General features: G+C 45.7%; 2 non-coding genes and 1 pseudogene across 2 annotated transcripts; all 3 read right to left on the reverse strand.

Annotated features, from left to right (window-relative positions):
• Positions 1-3,117: 3,117 nt before the first annotated feature.
• On the reverse strand, positions 3,118-3,236 carry LOC138216704 (5S ribosomal RNA). The gene has a single exon (XR_011180416.1). It is a non-coding gene; the product is annotated as a 5S ribosomal RNA (ribosomal RNA).
• Positions 3,237-3,774: 538 nt separating this feature from the next.
• LOC138216294 (5S ribosomal RNA) lies at positions 3,775-3,893 on the reverse strand. Its single transcript, XR_011180005.1, has one exon. It is a non-coding gene; the product is annotated as a 5S ribosomal RNA (ribosomal RNA).
• A 537-nt stretch (positions 3,894-4,430) lies between these two features.
• Positions 4,431-4,542, reverse strand: LOC138219269 (5S ribosomal RNA; annotated as a pseudogene).
• Between the last annotated feature and the right edge of the window lie 9,560 nt (positions 4,543-14,102).

Raw genomic sequence — 14,102 nt, forward strand, 5'->3', positions numbered from 1 at the left:
GGGGAACGTGACATCCACCCAGTATTACCAGTAGGTTGATAAATATAAATGTTCTTTTTCCCCCCGTATGATACCTCGCAAAATATAACGATGGCCAACTCCTTAAGTCAAAATTTAAACCCTTCTCACGCTACAAGACAGTCCGTCAACATCGCCGCGGCCCGAAGCGCGACCTTAGGTATGACGTTGGCGGAAAATGGGGGTAGGGTAAGTACGTCACAGCCGGGGGAAGCCCCTATCACGTGAGAGGGGTGCGGCGGGCGACGAGCCCCCGGGGGCGAAGAGAAGTTGATTTGCGTGGGGTGTGGAAACACTACACGACCGGGCAAGCGAGCCGTTTTTTTTTGTTTTGTTTTTTCCAGAACATCAGAACAACCGCAGAGATGACCATCGATCCACCTCCAGACGTTTCCTTTTTTGTCCTCTTTGGCCTCCAAAATAAAAAAAAAAACTGGGATCCATCGCCAAATTAAAACGTCAACCACTTTTCGGGCTTTCGCGCTGTCCATGATGAAACCGTCATGGTTGTGTAAGCATACGTTACATCACAGACCGGCGGCGCTCGGACGTGAGGAGTGTCGTTACGTTTTTGAAATGGCACGTCAGACAAGATCTCTGACAAGATCTCCGAAAAACCCAAACCTGTAAGATTCAATTTCAATTCAGTTTTTTTATATAGCGCCTTTCACAACAAGAATGCCCCAAGGCCCCGAACAAAGGAGTAGTTCCACACCCCCACCACCCTCTGTGTACAGTAGAGCCCCCTATACTGACTGGAGGAGCTCACCCAGCTGTGTCTGGAGAGAAGCCGGGGTATCGGCTTCAACCACAGGGCTGGGCGGCTTGTTCCCCACCCCCTTCTGTGTACAGAAGAGCTTCCTGTCCTGACTCCAGTAGGAAATGTCACCTGGAGGCAACACACCGGCTTCTTTTAACAGATCACCTCGGGAATCGGGAACAACGGAGCTGTGTGCGGCCGTCTGTACGGAGGGGTTCAGCGCGGGGGGGCTCCGGGCTCGGGTCTGGACCCGGGGGGGGGGGGGGGGCTGTCTGTGTGGAGTCTGCATGTTCTCCCTGTGTTCTCCGGGTCCAAAGACAGGCTTTTGGGCTAATTGGCTTCTGGGAAAACTGGCCCTGGTGTGTGTGTGTCCTGTGATGGAGTGCTGTCCTGTCCAGGGTGTGTGAGTGAGTGTGTGTTTGTCATGTGATGGACTGGTTCCTGTCCAGGGTGTGTGAGTGTGTGTGTCTGAGTGTCCTGTGAGGGACTGGTGTCCTATCCAGGTTGTGTGTGTGTGTCCTGTGAGGGACTGGTGTCCTGTTCAGGGTGTGTGAGTGTGTGTGTGTGTCCTGTGAGTGACTGGTGTCCTGTCCAGGGTGTGTGAGTGTGTGTGTGTCCTGTGATGGACTGGTGCCCTGTCCAGGGTGTGTGAGTGAGTGTGTGTGTGTCCTGTGATGGACTGGTGTCCTGTCCAGGGTGTGTGAGTGTGTGTGTCTGTGTGTCCTGTGATGGAGAGATGGTACCAAGCCTGGACACCCATGAGACACTGGCTTCCTCAGAAGACTCTCACGGAGGGCACACTGTCCCTAACCCGGGTCCAGAAGAAACTACAGTGATCTATAATTCCTGCGCCTCGGAAGGGTTTATGACGTCTATGTCCGGCGCCCGCGACCGTGGACCGGCGGTTTGGCGTCGCGCTCCGCAGCTCGAGTTTTTTTATTTGGGGTCCCTCAGAATTGTGACAGAAATGTCAGTGAAACACAATAAAAAAAGAAACTTTTTTTTAAAGGCGGTGAATGGATTTTCTGAGTAACCGTGTAGCGACTAACCTAAGGAAAAAAAGTTGTCTTTCCCTACGAAGACGTTTTGGTACAGGACTTTCTTTAAATATCAGTTGTGCATAGCGTTTTACAAAAAGTTGATGATGATCTTGGAGATAATTGGAAAGGAAAATTGAGATAACTACCAAAACGTTACGTGTGAAACGACAGGACAGAACTTTGAACCCACAAAGAAACAAAGGTATGAAATATTGCCTTGTCATGGGGGGTTGATAATTGTAGTAAGTGTTCCTAATTTTCGTAAAGAAATGTATATTATGGGAGTCACACGTGAGATTTAGTGTATATACGTTTCATATTGTGCATATATACGGGGTTAAAAAGTGGAATGAGTATGATTATAAACTCGTGTGTCCTATAATCAGATAATTTTTGAACAAGCTTTGATTAGACAGGTGAAAAACAACATCAGATCCTTTTTTTAATATATTCTCACGTCTGAATATAAGCTTCTCCCCTCTGGCCAACATTTCAGGGCTCCCAGGTGTAGATCCCAAATTGAAACAAATATTAATTTGTTACCCAGTTAAACAGTTAATAGAAGTGAGTGACCAGGGTAAATAAAGGTGGGTCAGTGTAAACTGTTTATTCTGGACCAGACTTCGTCATGTGTGATATGTCATGACTTCTTATATTAAGTTTTATCTTTATATTTAGTTCTACATGTGTAATAGATGCGATGTGTGTCCATAAAAAGGTTTCTCCAGGGGAAAATCAAGTTCGTTTTAAAACCGTGTTTCCTTTTTAGGGTACATTTGCATTCCAAGTGTGGGGTTTTTGCCTTTTTATCATATTTTGGATGTGAATCCGTGGTATTTTTGCTGAGACAAGTTGCCTTTCTTATATGCGGAGGGATCTGCTCGTGAGATGTCCGCTTGGTCCATTTCTGAGCTCAGTATAAGGTGTAGAAAGCATGACTGTCATCATAACACGCCTCTCACCCAGGTGTGGAATAATGTTGTGACTATTGCTTCAGCAATAACATGCTGATTGCATGTTTCTAGATGGGTATAACAGAGATCTCAACTACTGAGGGGCCTTATTAATAAAGTCTCCACAGCCGAAGCGCTGTGTCTTTTTTCAGCTGGCGATAAACCTTTCCTCGATCCTTTGCGGACTTGTAAAACTGTTCATGATCAGAATAAAAAACGCTCACGCTAATACACAAGCACCCGTGTCTCGCCAAAGCTCACAAATAAACAGACGGACAAGCCGCACTGCACGTGTGAACAGGGGAATTAGCGAGCGAGCGGGGATAGGGCGCCTCCTGCGCTTAAAAGCTTACAGCACCTGGTATTCCCAGGCGGTCTCCCACCCAAGTACTAACCAGGCCCATCCCTGTTTAGCTTCTAAGATCAGACGAGATCAGGCGTGCTCAAGGGGGTGTGGCCATAAGCAAGAGCAAGGCTCGCTGGCACCCTTCTTATTGAGAGGACAGCTCCGTCACCTCTTTTACGACGCTGCTTTTTTTCCCTTGCGTTTTTCTCTTCTTCCCACGTTCTCTCTCTTCACTGCCTTCGTCCCCGCTCTATTTCACTTCAGCCTTTCACTCTTGCTTCCTTCCAATGAGGACGGAGCTGCGGGTTGAAAAGGCGCTATAGAGGATCGCTGTGGAGTGCTGCTGCTGTGCTTTGACATCTGAGCTCTGTGGAAAACGATCTCAATACAATTCTGAAAAACGCGACTCTCCGAACGCCAGCCGAACAAGTCTCCACAGCCGAAGCGCTGTGTCTCTTTTCAGCTGGCGATAAACCTTTCCTCGATCCTTTGCGGACTTGTAAAACTGTTCATGATCAGAATAAAAAACGCTCACGCTAATACACAAGCACCCGTGTCTCGCCAAAGCTCACAAATAAACAGACGGACAAGCCGCACTGCACGTGTGAACAGGGGAATGAGCGAGCGAGCGGGGATAGGGCGCCTCCTGCGCTTAAAAGCTTACAGCACCTGGTATTCCCAGGCGGTCTCCCACCCAAGTACTAACCAGGCCCATCCCTGTTTAGCTTCCGAGATCAGACAAGATCAGGTGTGCTCAAGGGGGTGTGGCCGTAAGCGAGAGCAAGGCTCGCTGGCACCCTTCTTATTGAGAGGACAGCTCCGTCACCTCTTTTACGACGCTGCTTTTTTTCCCTTGCGTTTTTCTCTTCTTCCCACGTTCTCTCTCTTCACTGCCTTCGTCCCCGCTCTATTTCACTTCAGCCTTTCACTCTTGCTTCCTTCCAATGAGGACGGAGCTGCGGGAGAAAGGGCGCTATAGAGGATCGCTGTGGAGAGCTGCTGCTGTGCTTTGACATCTGAGCTCTGTGGAAAACGATCTCAATACAATTCTGAAAAACGCGACTCTCCGAACGCCAGCCGAACAAGTCTCCACAGCCGAAGCGCTGTGTCTCTTTTCAGCTGGCGATAAACCTTTCCTTGATCCTTTGCGGACTTGTAAAACTGTTCATGATCAGAATAAAAAACGCTCACGCTAATACACAAGCACCCGTGTCTCGCCAAAGCTGACAAATAAACAGAAGGACAAGCTGCACTGCACGTGTGAACAGGGGAATGAGCGAGCGAGTGGGGATAGGGCACCTCCTGCGCTTAAAGTCTTACAGCACCTGGTATTCCCAGGCCGTCCAACTACTAACCAGGCCCAACCCTGCTTAGCTTGCAAGATCAGACGAGATTGGACACATTCAGGGTGGTGTGGCCACAAGCGAAAGCCATGGCGCCTAACTAGCTACTTGAAGCTATGTGTGGCTGGGGCTCTGTGTCCCCCGAGCGGGACTGAAGGATCGTTCGTGTGCAACTCTTTGGAAAGGAGCCTCTTTCCAAATCGCATTGCGTACCTGGATGTTGGCGAATGTGCTCCCTTGTGTTGGCTTGTCCCGCACTGGAGGAGAACAAACAAACTGCACGGAGGAGCACAAGGCAAGTCTTCAGAAGACAAAAACGTCCAGTGCACATCACTCTGAAAACATTTCTGGGCTGTCGCGTGTTTATTTCAGCACATAAAGCGCACCAGTCAAACACGTCGGCCGGGCTCGAGGTGCCTCCGCCCTCTTGTGGCCTTGCGGCATCAGAGCAAGAGGCTCCTTCTCGCTGCCTTTCCGCTGTGTTACAGAGCCCCGAGAGGGAACCTGGAGCGCACACTTTGTGGGGGGCGGGGAACCGCGTTCGCGCTCTGCCCCCGGTCTCTTGCGCGAGTACTAAATCTCACGGCGCCAGCCAGCGGCCAGGAGACAAATACAATATCGCGGGACAGGGGGGCCTCGTCATTGATTGTTACATATGAGATGGGGATTAGGAGGAGACCCCGACTGATTGGTAAAGGGGAACACTAACACCAGAGAGACACCCCCGGAGTCTCTTTTTGAGAGACGCCCTGGGATTTCTTAATGGCCAAGGAGGGTCGGGACCTCTGTTTTATGCCTCCTCCGAAGGACGGCGCCTGTTTGTGCAGCAGAGTGTCGCCATCAGGATGCTGGGGCATAAGAAAGCCACACAGACCGCAGGGTGAGCGCTCCCTACTGGTCCCAGTCACACCTCCTGCAGGAGCAGCAGCAACCTGAGCTTTTCCGGGGGGAATCTCCCATCCGGGTGCCGGCTAGGCTCACACCTGCTGGGCTGCCGTGGGTGAGCCCAGTCGAGAGTCGCAGGGTGAGATCTAGTCACCGGGGAGAAACGATACAAGCGAAGGATTACTCGGCTCCCAGCACTTGAAAAGACCGACAAATGACTCATTCCCGCCGGAGCTGAATGTACCTGAATTCCCCCACCCCGCTGTGTTTGCTGTATTGTCTTTGAAGCCGGCCCCCGAGACGAGACGGGCTGTTCCTGTGCCCCAATTAACACTTTACAGGTGCCATTCCCCTGCATTGTGGCCATTGTCGGTGGGCACACGCGATAAGATAAGGTGGAGGAGAGCGGGGCACGCCCAGTGCCAGACATTCAAGGAGGGGGCTGTGCGAGGTGAGGTGAGGTGCGACATGCCGGAGCCCCGACGCTGCTAATGCGGAGCACTTGTTGAACTGGCATTGAAAGGACGTGTGCTCACGGAGCGAGCCTTCCCTGCGGCGGAGCGTGGAAACTTTCACCCCACGCTGCAGGAGTTGTGTCCCCTGCAGCGGTGCCGAGAGAACAGCACAGAAGGCAGCAGGCTCTGGAAAGCGGGTAAGAGACCGAGCCTTGTGGGCAGGCGAGCAGGCCCGTTTTTTGGAAATTGCTGAAAAGGCTCCGGTGTTTGTTCGGTGTGTGCCAGGCGCACGACTCGAGCTTGTGTAGCGAGCTGCCGGTCTGGTGTAATGCAAATGAGGCCGATTGCATCCTGGGACATGTCGGAATGCGCAATGGCGACTGCAGATGTGTAGGAAACGGCGCGCTCATTTTCTCGTTTTGCCCACACTTTTGAGTGTTAGTGTGGCGTGTGAGTGTGCGAAAGAGTGGGCCCAGCAGGAGGCGGTGGCGTGCGGGGCGAGGAGCTGGGCTAGGCTGCGCGATTTGTGCTGTGGGTGCGGGCCACTTGCAGGGGCTTGTACATCTTATACTTACCTGGCAGGGGAGATACCTTGATCATCCTGTAGGTGGAGTAGTTTGATTGTTTTCTTGTTTTGTGGAAGCAGTGTTTGTTTTGCAGTTTATGAGATGGCAACCTTTAGATCCCGCAGGAATGCTGTACGTTTTGAGCTTTTGGATGATCTCTTCATGGATCGTATGCAGTTCAGCAGAAAAGTGTTGCAGAAGGAACTTGGCTTTGAACTTCGGCACTTGGATTTCATCTTCGCTCTGCCAGGTCAGAAAGCATTTGAGGTTGTGTTTGCTACCTATCTTCTGTTTGAATAATGCGTGGATGTGTTTGAGGCAAAAAGAGGGAAAGTTCCTGCACTTGAGAAGATCAACTTGCAGCCTCTGACACAGAGAGTTAGGAGAACGGTGCATGTTGTTATGTTCTCAGAACTGGCAAAGACAGAGGACATTCATACCTGGCTTAACCAGTACTGCACCGTCCACCATGGAACTGAGGTTAGAGATGTTGATGGTATAAAAACAGGAGCAAGGAAATTCGAGGTTCACTTGCTACCGGACAGCGTAAATGGAGGCTTAAGGCACCTGCCGTCTACAATCCGGCTGGGTGCCTGCAATGGCTATGTGTTTTATATGGGACAACCAAAGGTGTGTCGGCGCTGTGGTGCTGTGGGACACCTGGCATCATCCTGCACTGTGAAATGCTGCAAGACCTGTGGCAAAGTGCAATTTATGTGGCTCGGAAGGACACATTTTTAAGAACTGCCCTCACGCCTACGCCAATAAACTCAAAATGAGAAAGGATGAGGCAGTGCTTGTTTCAGCCAAACCGGCCCGAAAATCCAAAGCAAACAACAAGTCAAACAAAGAACCCTTGTTGGACAAAGACTCTCAGCCTCCAGCCACGATCAGTCCTGCTGTGGCTCCGGGGCCGGTGGAAGAGAAATCCACTACGCCCCCACAACCGCAGACTGCACCAGACGAGCACGAGGGTTTGAAAACCCCCGAGAACAGCAAGGACCCCTCCCCCACTCCTGCTCCTCAGAACGAGGGCCAGTGTGGGACCCCCCCGGTGGAGCGGGTCCAGCGAGGATACCCAGGATTCAGCGGAGCTGATCCAGTCCATCACGGAGGATCTGCAGCAGATGGTGGGTGAGGGGGAAGAGGAGACTGGTGCATCGGCTGCACCCCTTTCCCCTCAGTGCTCCCAGGAGCTGGACTTGAGGAAAAGGAAAAATGACTCTGTTTTCTCCCCGAGCGAGGAGGAAGGAGAGCATGGTGATGGGGACAGCTGGAACCCCTCCACCCCTCTCTCTACCCCATTCCTTGAAATGGACTCCGTGAACGCTTTTACTGCTGCCACCCTGATGAAGGCTCATTCAGAGGATGGCTGGCAGGAAATTGGTAAGAAGAAAAAGAAAAGAAGAAGGTAACAGGTGAGACAGAAGAGAAATGTGTTTTGTAAAGACTGGTTCCACTTTCTTATGTAATATGTCTCTAAACATAATTTCTCTTAACACCAGAGGTATCAATGACAGAGTTAAATGTCAGTCTGTCTTTGATTACCTCCAGCAGAGAGAGGGAGATGTGTTGATGTTGCAGGAGTGTGCTTTAGCCTATCAAGAGAGGTTTAAAAGCTTTGAAGATAGGTGGGATAAATGGCCTTCTGTTTGGTCAGGGGACAATAATAACAGAGCCTCTGGCGTGGCCATTCTTTTCAAAGGATGGGCATTCAAATTGAAAAGTATTCAGAGGGTCATAGATGGCAGGTTGCTGTGTGTGGATGTGGAATGGGGGACCGTTAACCTGTGGCTAATCAATGTGTATTGCCCTACTGATGTGGGAGGAAGGGTGGAGCTACTCAAGGCACTCTCCCCCCTATTGTTATGTAGCACAGACGTGATAGTGGGAGGGGATTTTAATTGTATCTTAGAGCACACAGACAGGCAGTCTAGCTCTCCGATAAAATTGGATTCCAGCTCACTGGCCCTGCAAAACTTAGTTCAAGACTTTAAACTCTCAGACACATATAGACGTACAGATGCAGCCATTCAAAATGGGTGAGGTATTTCACGGCATACCGCGACATGCCCACCGGGGTATCACGCGGTATCACGTGTGTCACGTGACTAGCTATCCGGCGTCGCCTTGTAAAACCGCCAGGGGGAGCTTAACCTCTCATGTACAGCATTCGAGCCTTTAATTTTGAACTATGTATTACAGCATGTTAATCATCAGTCATTCAAATGTTGGTATATTTTATGAAAGCAAGATTGCTCAGTTGGACAAAAGTACACAACCTACCTTTATCAGAAATATTTATGCATCAAAGCCTTTACTGAAGATATTACTAATAGTATTAATAATGGATGACTTTGGACAAGCTGTATACTCAAAGTATAATTTCTTTAGCACATTTGTACAAGCACTTGGAATCTGTCCAAGCCATACTTTGTCAGGCATTTTGTTTTACTTCAACGGGCATAAAAACTTCCTTGCTTTTAACAGGGCGTTTCATAATTTCTAGCTACGAAAATGATTTAAAATGCGACACCTATCATGAAAAGAAAAAAATACACACCAGTATTCCATTTCTCCCTAAACATTGTAAGCTTCGAAGTCTTTAACTAACGTGATACCGGAGTCAACAAGCATACTTTTAGAATTTGATTTAAAGGGAATATAATATGGAATCGCGTATCTCAAGAATTTAATAACGGTATGATTATATCCGTGTACTGCGGGAGGGCTGTTTCGCCTGCCTGCTTATGCGAGCTGTATTGTAGCCTACTGGTCTAGGTGTGTGACTACCAACTGGCAGGTTGTGTGTTTGAATCCAGCTGGTGCTGGACCTTTCAGTTTTATTTATTTATTTTTTAATCGCGTAACATAAACATATTACCATATGCAAACTGTACTGTATACAATATGTATATGTATATTTAATGTCTTAACTGTGCCCATTTAAGTATTGAATATTCTTATCTAATTTTACCACTGAAGGGAAATCTTAACATAAACATACAGTATATGGCTGGTCTCGGTACTTTAAAGAAAAAAATACACACCAGTATTCCATTTCTCCCTAAACATTGTAAGCTTCGAATGAAACCACTAAATAAAGACATAAATATAGAAATCTTAAGATTTGTTTTATTTAATGTTGGTAGCAGGATGAACTCTCAGAGTGTATATTTTGTCGCAAAGTTGCTACAAGATGTTAACAGTGAAAAAGGTATTTAGAAATGAGTTATTTCAAGATGAAAAAGAAAACATACACGAAACATGGTTTCATTACGACCAGAATCGGTCTTGAGATATTTTTAACTTGATTTACAGTATTTGAGAGGTATGTCTTAACACCGATACTACAGTGCTTAAGTACTGCTCACGTATATGTTTTTAGGTTTATATTATGCATTTCATACGGTCAAATTACTTTTGAGCAACTAATAAGAAGCGCTAAACGGTATGCGTTTTAGTTTCGTTTTTTGCTGGAACCCGTGGATTGATTAGAGATATCAAGTACATACAAGTCATTTTTTAAATGTTGTAGTTCGTCTTGAAAAAATGTTACGAGTACATCATCTATCAACAATTACACAGGTTCTGTTTCCATATTGCGGATTTTGGTTAGGTACAGTATTATCAAATCCAGTGGCGCTGTGTGTTACTTTACTGAGTCCCAATCTGTGATTGAAACCTGTAAAACCGGTTTAATTCGTCACAGCCAGCACTCTTCAGGTGTGAGGGTCTTCTGCTCAGAATGAAACGCTAAAATGTTTGTGTATATTCTAATGGTAGTGGGGGCAGGGTGTGTGGGAACAGGTTTGTTCTTCACACCTGAAACATTTTCTCTGAAAGGATTTTCTTCGCAGTTTAACCGATCTTGTTACAGCATGTTGCAGTTTACTATTATTAACCATATTAATTTTAAGTGCTTAATGTAAAATCTTGTAAAAATATATTTTCATTGTTCAAATATACATTAATATACATTAAGTCTGACTATCATATAATAAGTTAAATACAAAACTAAAGAAAAAATAGGGTTAAATATAATTCAAAATATTTTGCTAACAATGTTAACTGTTTATGAATAATAAAATGTATTAACTAAGGAGTAGGATGGCACAGTTGTTAGTATGTTTTTTGTTTTGTTTCTTTTTCATAAATACAACAGTAGTACCTGATGTCTCAGTGGCTTTCAAAATTAAATTATGCATGCAAACCTGTGAACTAGAAAGATAACTAAGATTTTAATACTAATTAAATGACCGCGGGCACTTCCCACCCCCTCTACATTCTCAGAGTAGAACAGACTAACATTCTAATGAAAGACGGTCCACCCCCCACGGACAGGAAAAGTGCCCACAGGCACTTAAACTTAATATGGTCAGTAACGGAAAACAGTAACATGGTAAGAAGGAGCACGTACAAACGTTTTCGAAATAACCACATGTAAGACTCTGATCCTAAAAATGTTTAGGGAGAAAGTGGAATACTGGTGTGTATTTTTTCTTTAAACTACCAATACCAGCCATATACAGCCTGTAACGTAGGGATTTCTATATGTCTTTATTTAGTGTTTACATTAGTGACAAAGGCTAAACTTTTAGCTTCAGTAACGTGTACATATCTCCACTTTTTATAAAACGACTTGGTTGAAAACTGTTCCAGAGCCACTGTTGTTTCATCAGTGAAAAGTACATCATGAAATGCCTCTCCCTGTTCAATCCACTGGAAAAAAGAAAAGGAGCATAAAGCTTCTGATGGTCATAAACGATATTCATTTAGGAGCAGCATCAGAGGTATGTTTTTAACTGCACTGCATTGGAGAGAATACCATAGTGTGTTTTTTTTTTTTTACTCCCTGGCGGAAACTGGCTTCCAGAAGAATCAGTATGGCTCAGAGATTAAATAAAACTTCACAGACATTAACGAAGAGCATAACGCGTGTACTGTATACACTGCAAGTACAACCCAACTCTCTGCAGGAGTGCTGGCTGTGACGAATTGAACCGGTTTCACGGATATTTTCAAAGTAGGAGGCGAGATTTCCAGCGAAAGACACCCCCCCCCCAAAAAAAACCCAGTAAATACAGTACTTACTAGTTAAAGGCTAGGCTCCCGACTACGGCGAAAGGAACCCTTCTTTCATTAGAAGACAATGAACATATTTTAGCCCTGAATGAATTAATAGCAAACATGGTTTACATAAAAGACATTTTTCCAAGAAAGTTTAGCCTTTGTCACTAATGAAACCACTAAATAAAGACATAAATAGAAAAATCTTAAGATTTTTAAAATACATGACTTTGCTAAAATTTATTTGAAAATAAAAACAATTACAACCGCCAGGGGAGAGAGAGAACAGGGGAGGGATGTTGGTTTTGCATAAGGGGCGGGGCTATGGAAAGTAGGTCTGTTTGGGAATGTGTAGTTACATGTTCTGGCTGTTTGTGAATTATCGTTGTTGAGTATGGAGTGTTGAGGTATTGATTTTGTGTAATGCTTTATGCTGAAAATTGAGGTGGATTTTGTTTATGATAAACAGGATAAACTGGGATGGGAGGAAGGTTTGGTTTTGCATAAGGGGCGGGATTATGATAATTGGAGGACTTTGCAAGTGTAAAATGGTTTGATTATTTGATTTTGTATTGTGGTTGTTATCTATGTTTTTGGTTGGTATTATGTTTATATGGTTGTTTTTGTTGGTTGGTTGTTATTATGGTTATTAATAATACGATCTATAGTTGAAATCTGAGCCTAAATAAAAAGAAAAAGCAAGTGATTAGGTTTATGAGCAATCTAATTACTTATTCGTTTAAAAAGCTATATAAAATAAAGTTTATTATTAATTTGCTGGACAGAGCGGTGAACATTATTATGCATAAGACAAAGATAACGATCCTGATCAGTTTAGAAATCTGTGTACGCTGTAAGGTTTTTACTTCTTAAACTTTTAAAATACACGTTTTGAATAGAAAGAAATCCTCTTCCTGGTATAGCAAACCAGCACATCTTTTTTCTCCAATCAGAGGGGTGTCAGATGGTGTCAGCCAATCACCATTCTGCGTTGGGTAGCAACGGGTGACTGTTCTCAGGCGGAAGATGTAAACAGCTTAATGTTCGTGTTAAATATTTTTTTTTTAATTAAAATTCATTCTATACAGCAATCGCATATTTGGGTACCGTTTCATAAAACTTTCATGCTTAAAATGTTTAGGGAGAAATGGAAGACTGGTGTGTATTTTTTCTTTAAACTACCAAGACCAGCCATACACAGTACAGTTTACATACATACAGTAATGTTTTAATTTAATATCGTTGAGGACCTTCAGATGCATTATGCTCCTCTTCTTTTTATGCTCAGCTACTAAAATTTCCCTTTAGTGGTAAAATCCATATAAATATTCAAAACTAAGCGTATTAAAATGTGCACAGTAAAGACATTAAATGATTAAATCTATGCACTACCAACCAATGCACTACGAGTGCCCCTGGCGGTCATTTTGGCCAGCCAATCACTTGCCCTGCGGTACCCTCCGGTGCCCCGCGGTGGCTTGTGGGTAGGTTACCGTACCGCGGGTTTTTACCGTGCATTTTGAATGGCTGCATATGTATATATCCCACAACAGCAGGATATACATGGTCAGGGAGGAACAGCAGCTCCAGAATTGACTATTGCTTTGTCTCAGAGAGAGTGAAAGTTGTTGGGGTCACTCTTCAGCCTGTCTTCTTCTCAGATCATCAGGCTTTAGGGTGTAGAGTGGAACTCCAGGGCGGGACTGTCTTTGGCCCAGGCCTCTGGAAACTCAACACAAAGCTGCTAGAGAACGAGGGGGTAGTATCCCGCTACAAGGAGAAACTATCACAGTGGCTGTCCTTGCAGTGTCTGTACGGGTCAGTAGGAGAGTGGTGGGAGGAGGTGAAGGTGAGGACAAAGGCCTTTTTCATGGCTGAGGGAAGGAAGGCTGCTGCCAGACGGAGAGGAGTGCTAGCCAGGAAACAGAGGCAGCTGCAGCGTCACTACACGATGCTGCACAGTGGCTTCGATGTGCTCGATGATATCACCCTTTTAAAAAAGGACATCTGGAGCATAGCCAAAGAAAGTAGTCGAGGAGTGCTGTTAAGAAGCAGAGTGCAGTTCTTGGAAGAAAATGAGAAGTGTACTCGCTTCTTTTTCAGGAAAGTGGCAGGCTCCAAGTCTGTCATGGAAAGTGTAGTTGATGAGGAGGGACGAGAGAGAACAGAGCCGAGTGCTATCCTCTCCTGCACCGAGGCCTTCTACTCAAGACTGTACAGCTCTATAGAGGTAAAGGATGAAGAAATTCATTTTTTTACCTCAGAGCTAGAAAATGTTTTGAGTGAAGAAGATAGGGAAGTACTTGAGAGGGATTTGACAGTAGAAGAGCTGAGACAGGCTATAGAGAGCTTACAGAAGGGGAAAACTCCGGGTGCTGATGGGCTCCCTAAAGAATTTTATTGCACCTTTTGGGATCTGCTTCAGGATCCGCTACTGCTCCTATTCGAGGAAAGCTATAAGACAGAATTGCTGCCTGACTCCTTAAGAGAAGGCACTATCTCTCTCTAGTTTAAGAAAGGAGCAAAGAATGACATAAAGAATTGGAGACCCCTCAGCCTGTTAGGCATGGACACTAAGATCCTGTCCAAAGCCCTTTTCCTGCGCCTACAAAATGTAGTGGCCTCACTGGTAGGGAAAGAACAGACTTGTGGGATAGCAGGACGCC

This window comes from Lepisosteus oculatus, chromosome 14, assembly GCF_040954835.1.
Source record: "Lepisosteus oculatus isolate fLepOcu1 chromosome 14, fLepOcu1.hap2, whole genome shotgun sequence".
NCBI classification, from domain to species: domain Eukaryota; kingdom Metazoa; phylum Chordata; class Actinopteri; order Semionotiformes; family Lepisosteidae; genus Lepisosteus; species Lepisosteus oculatus.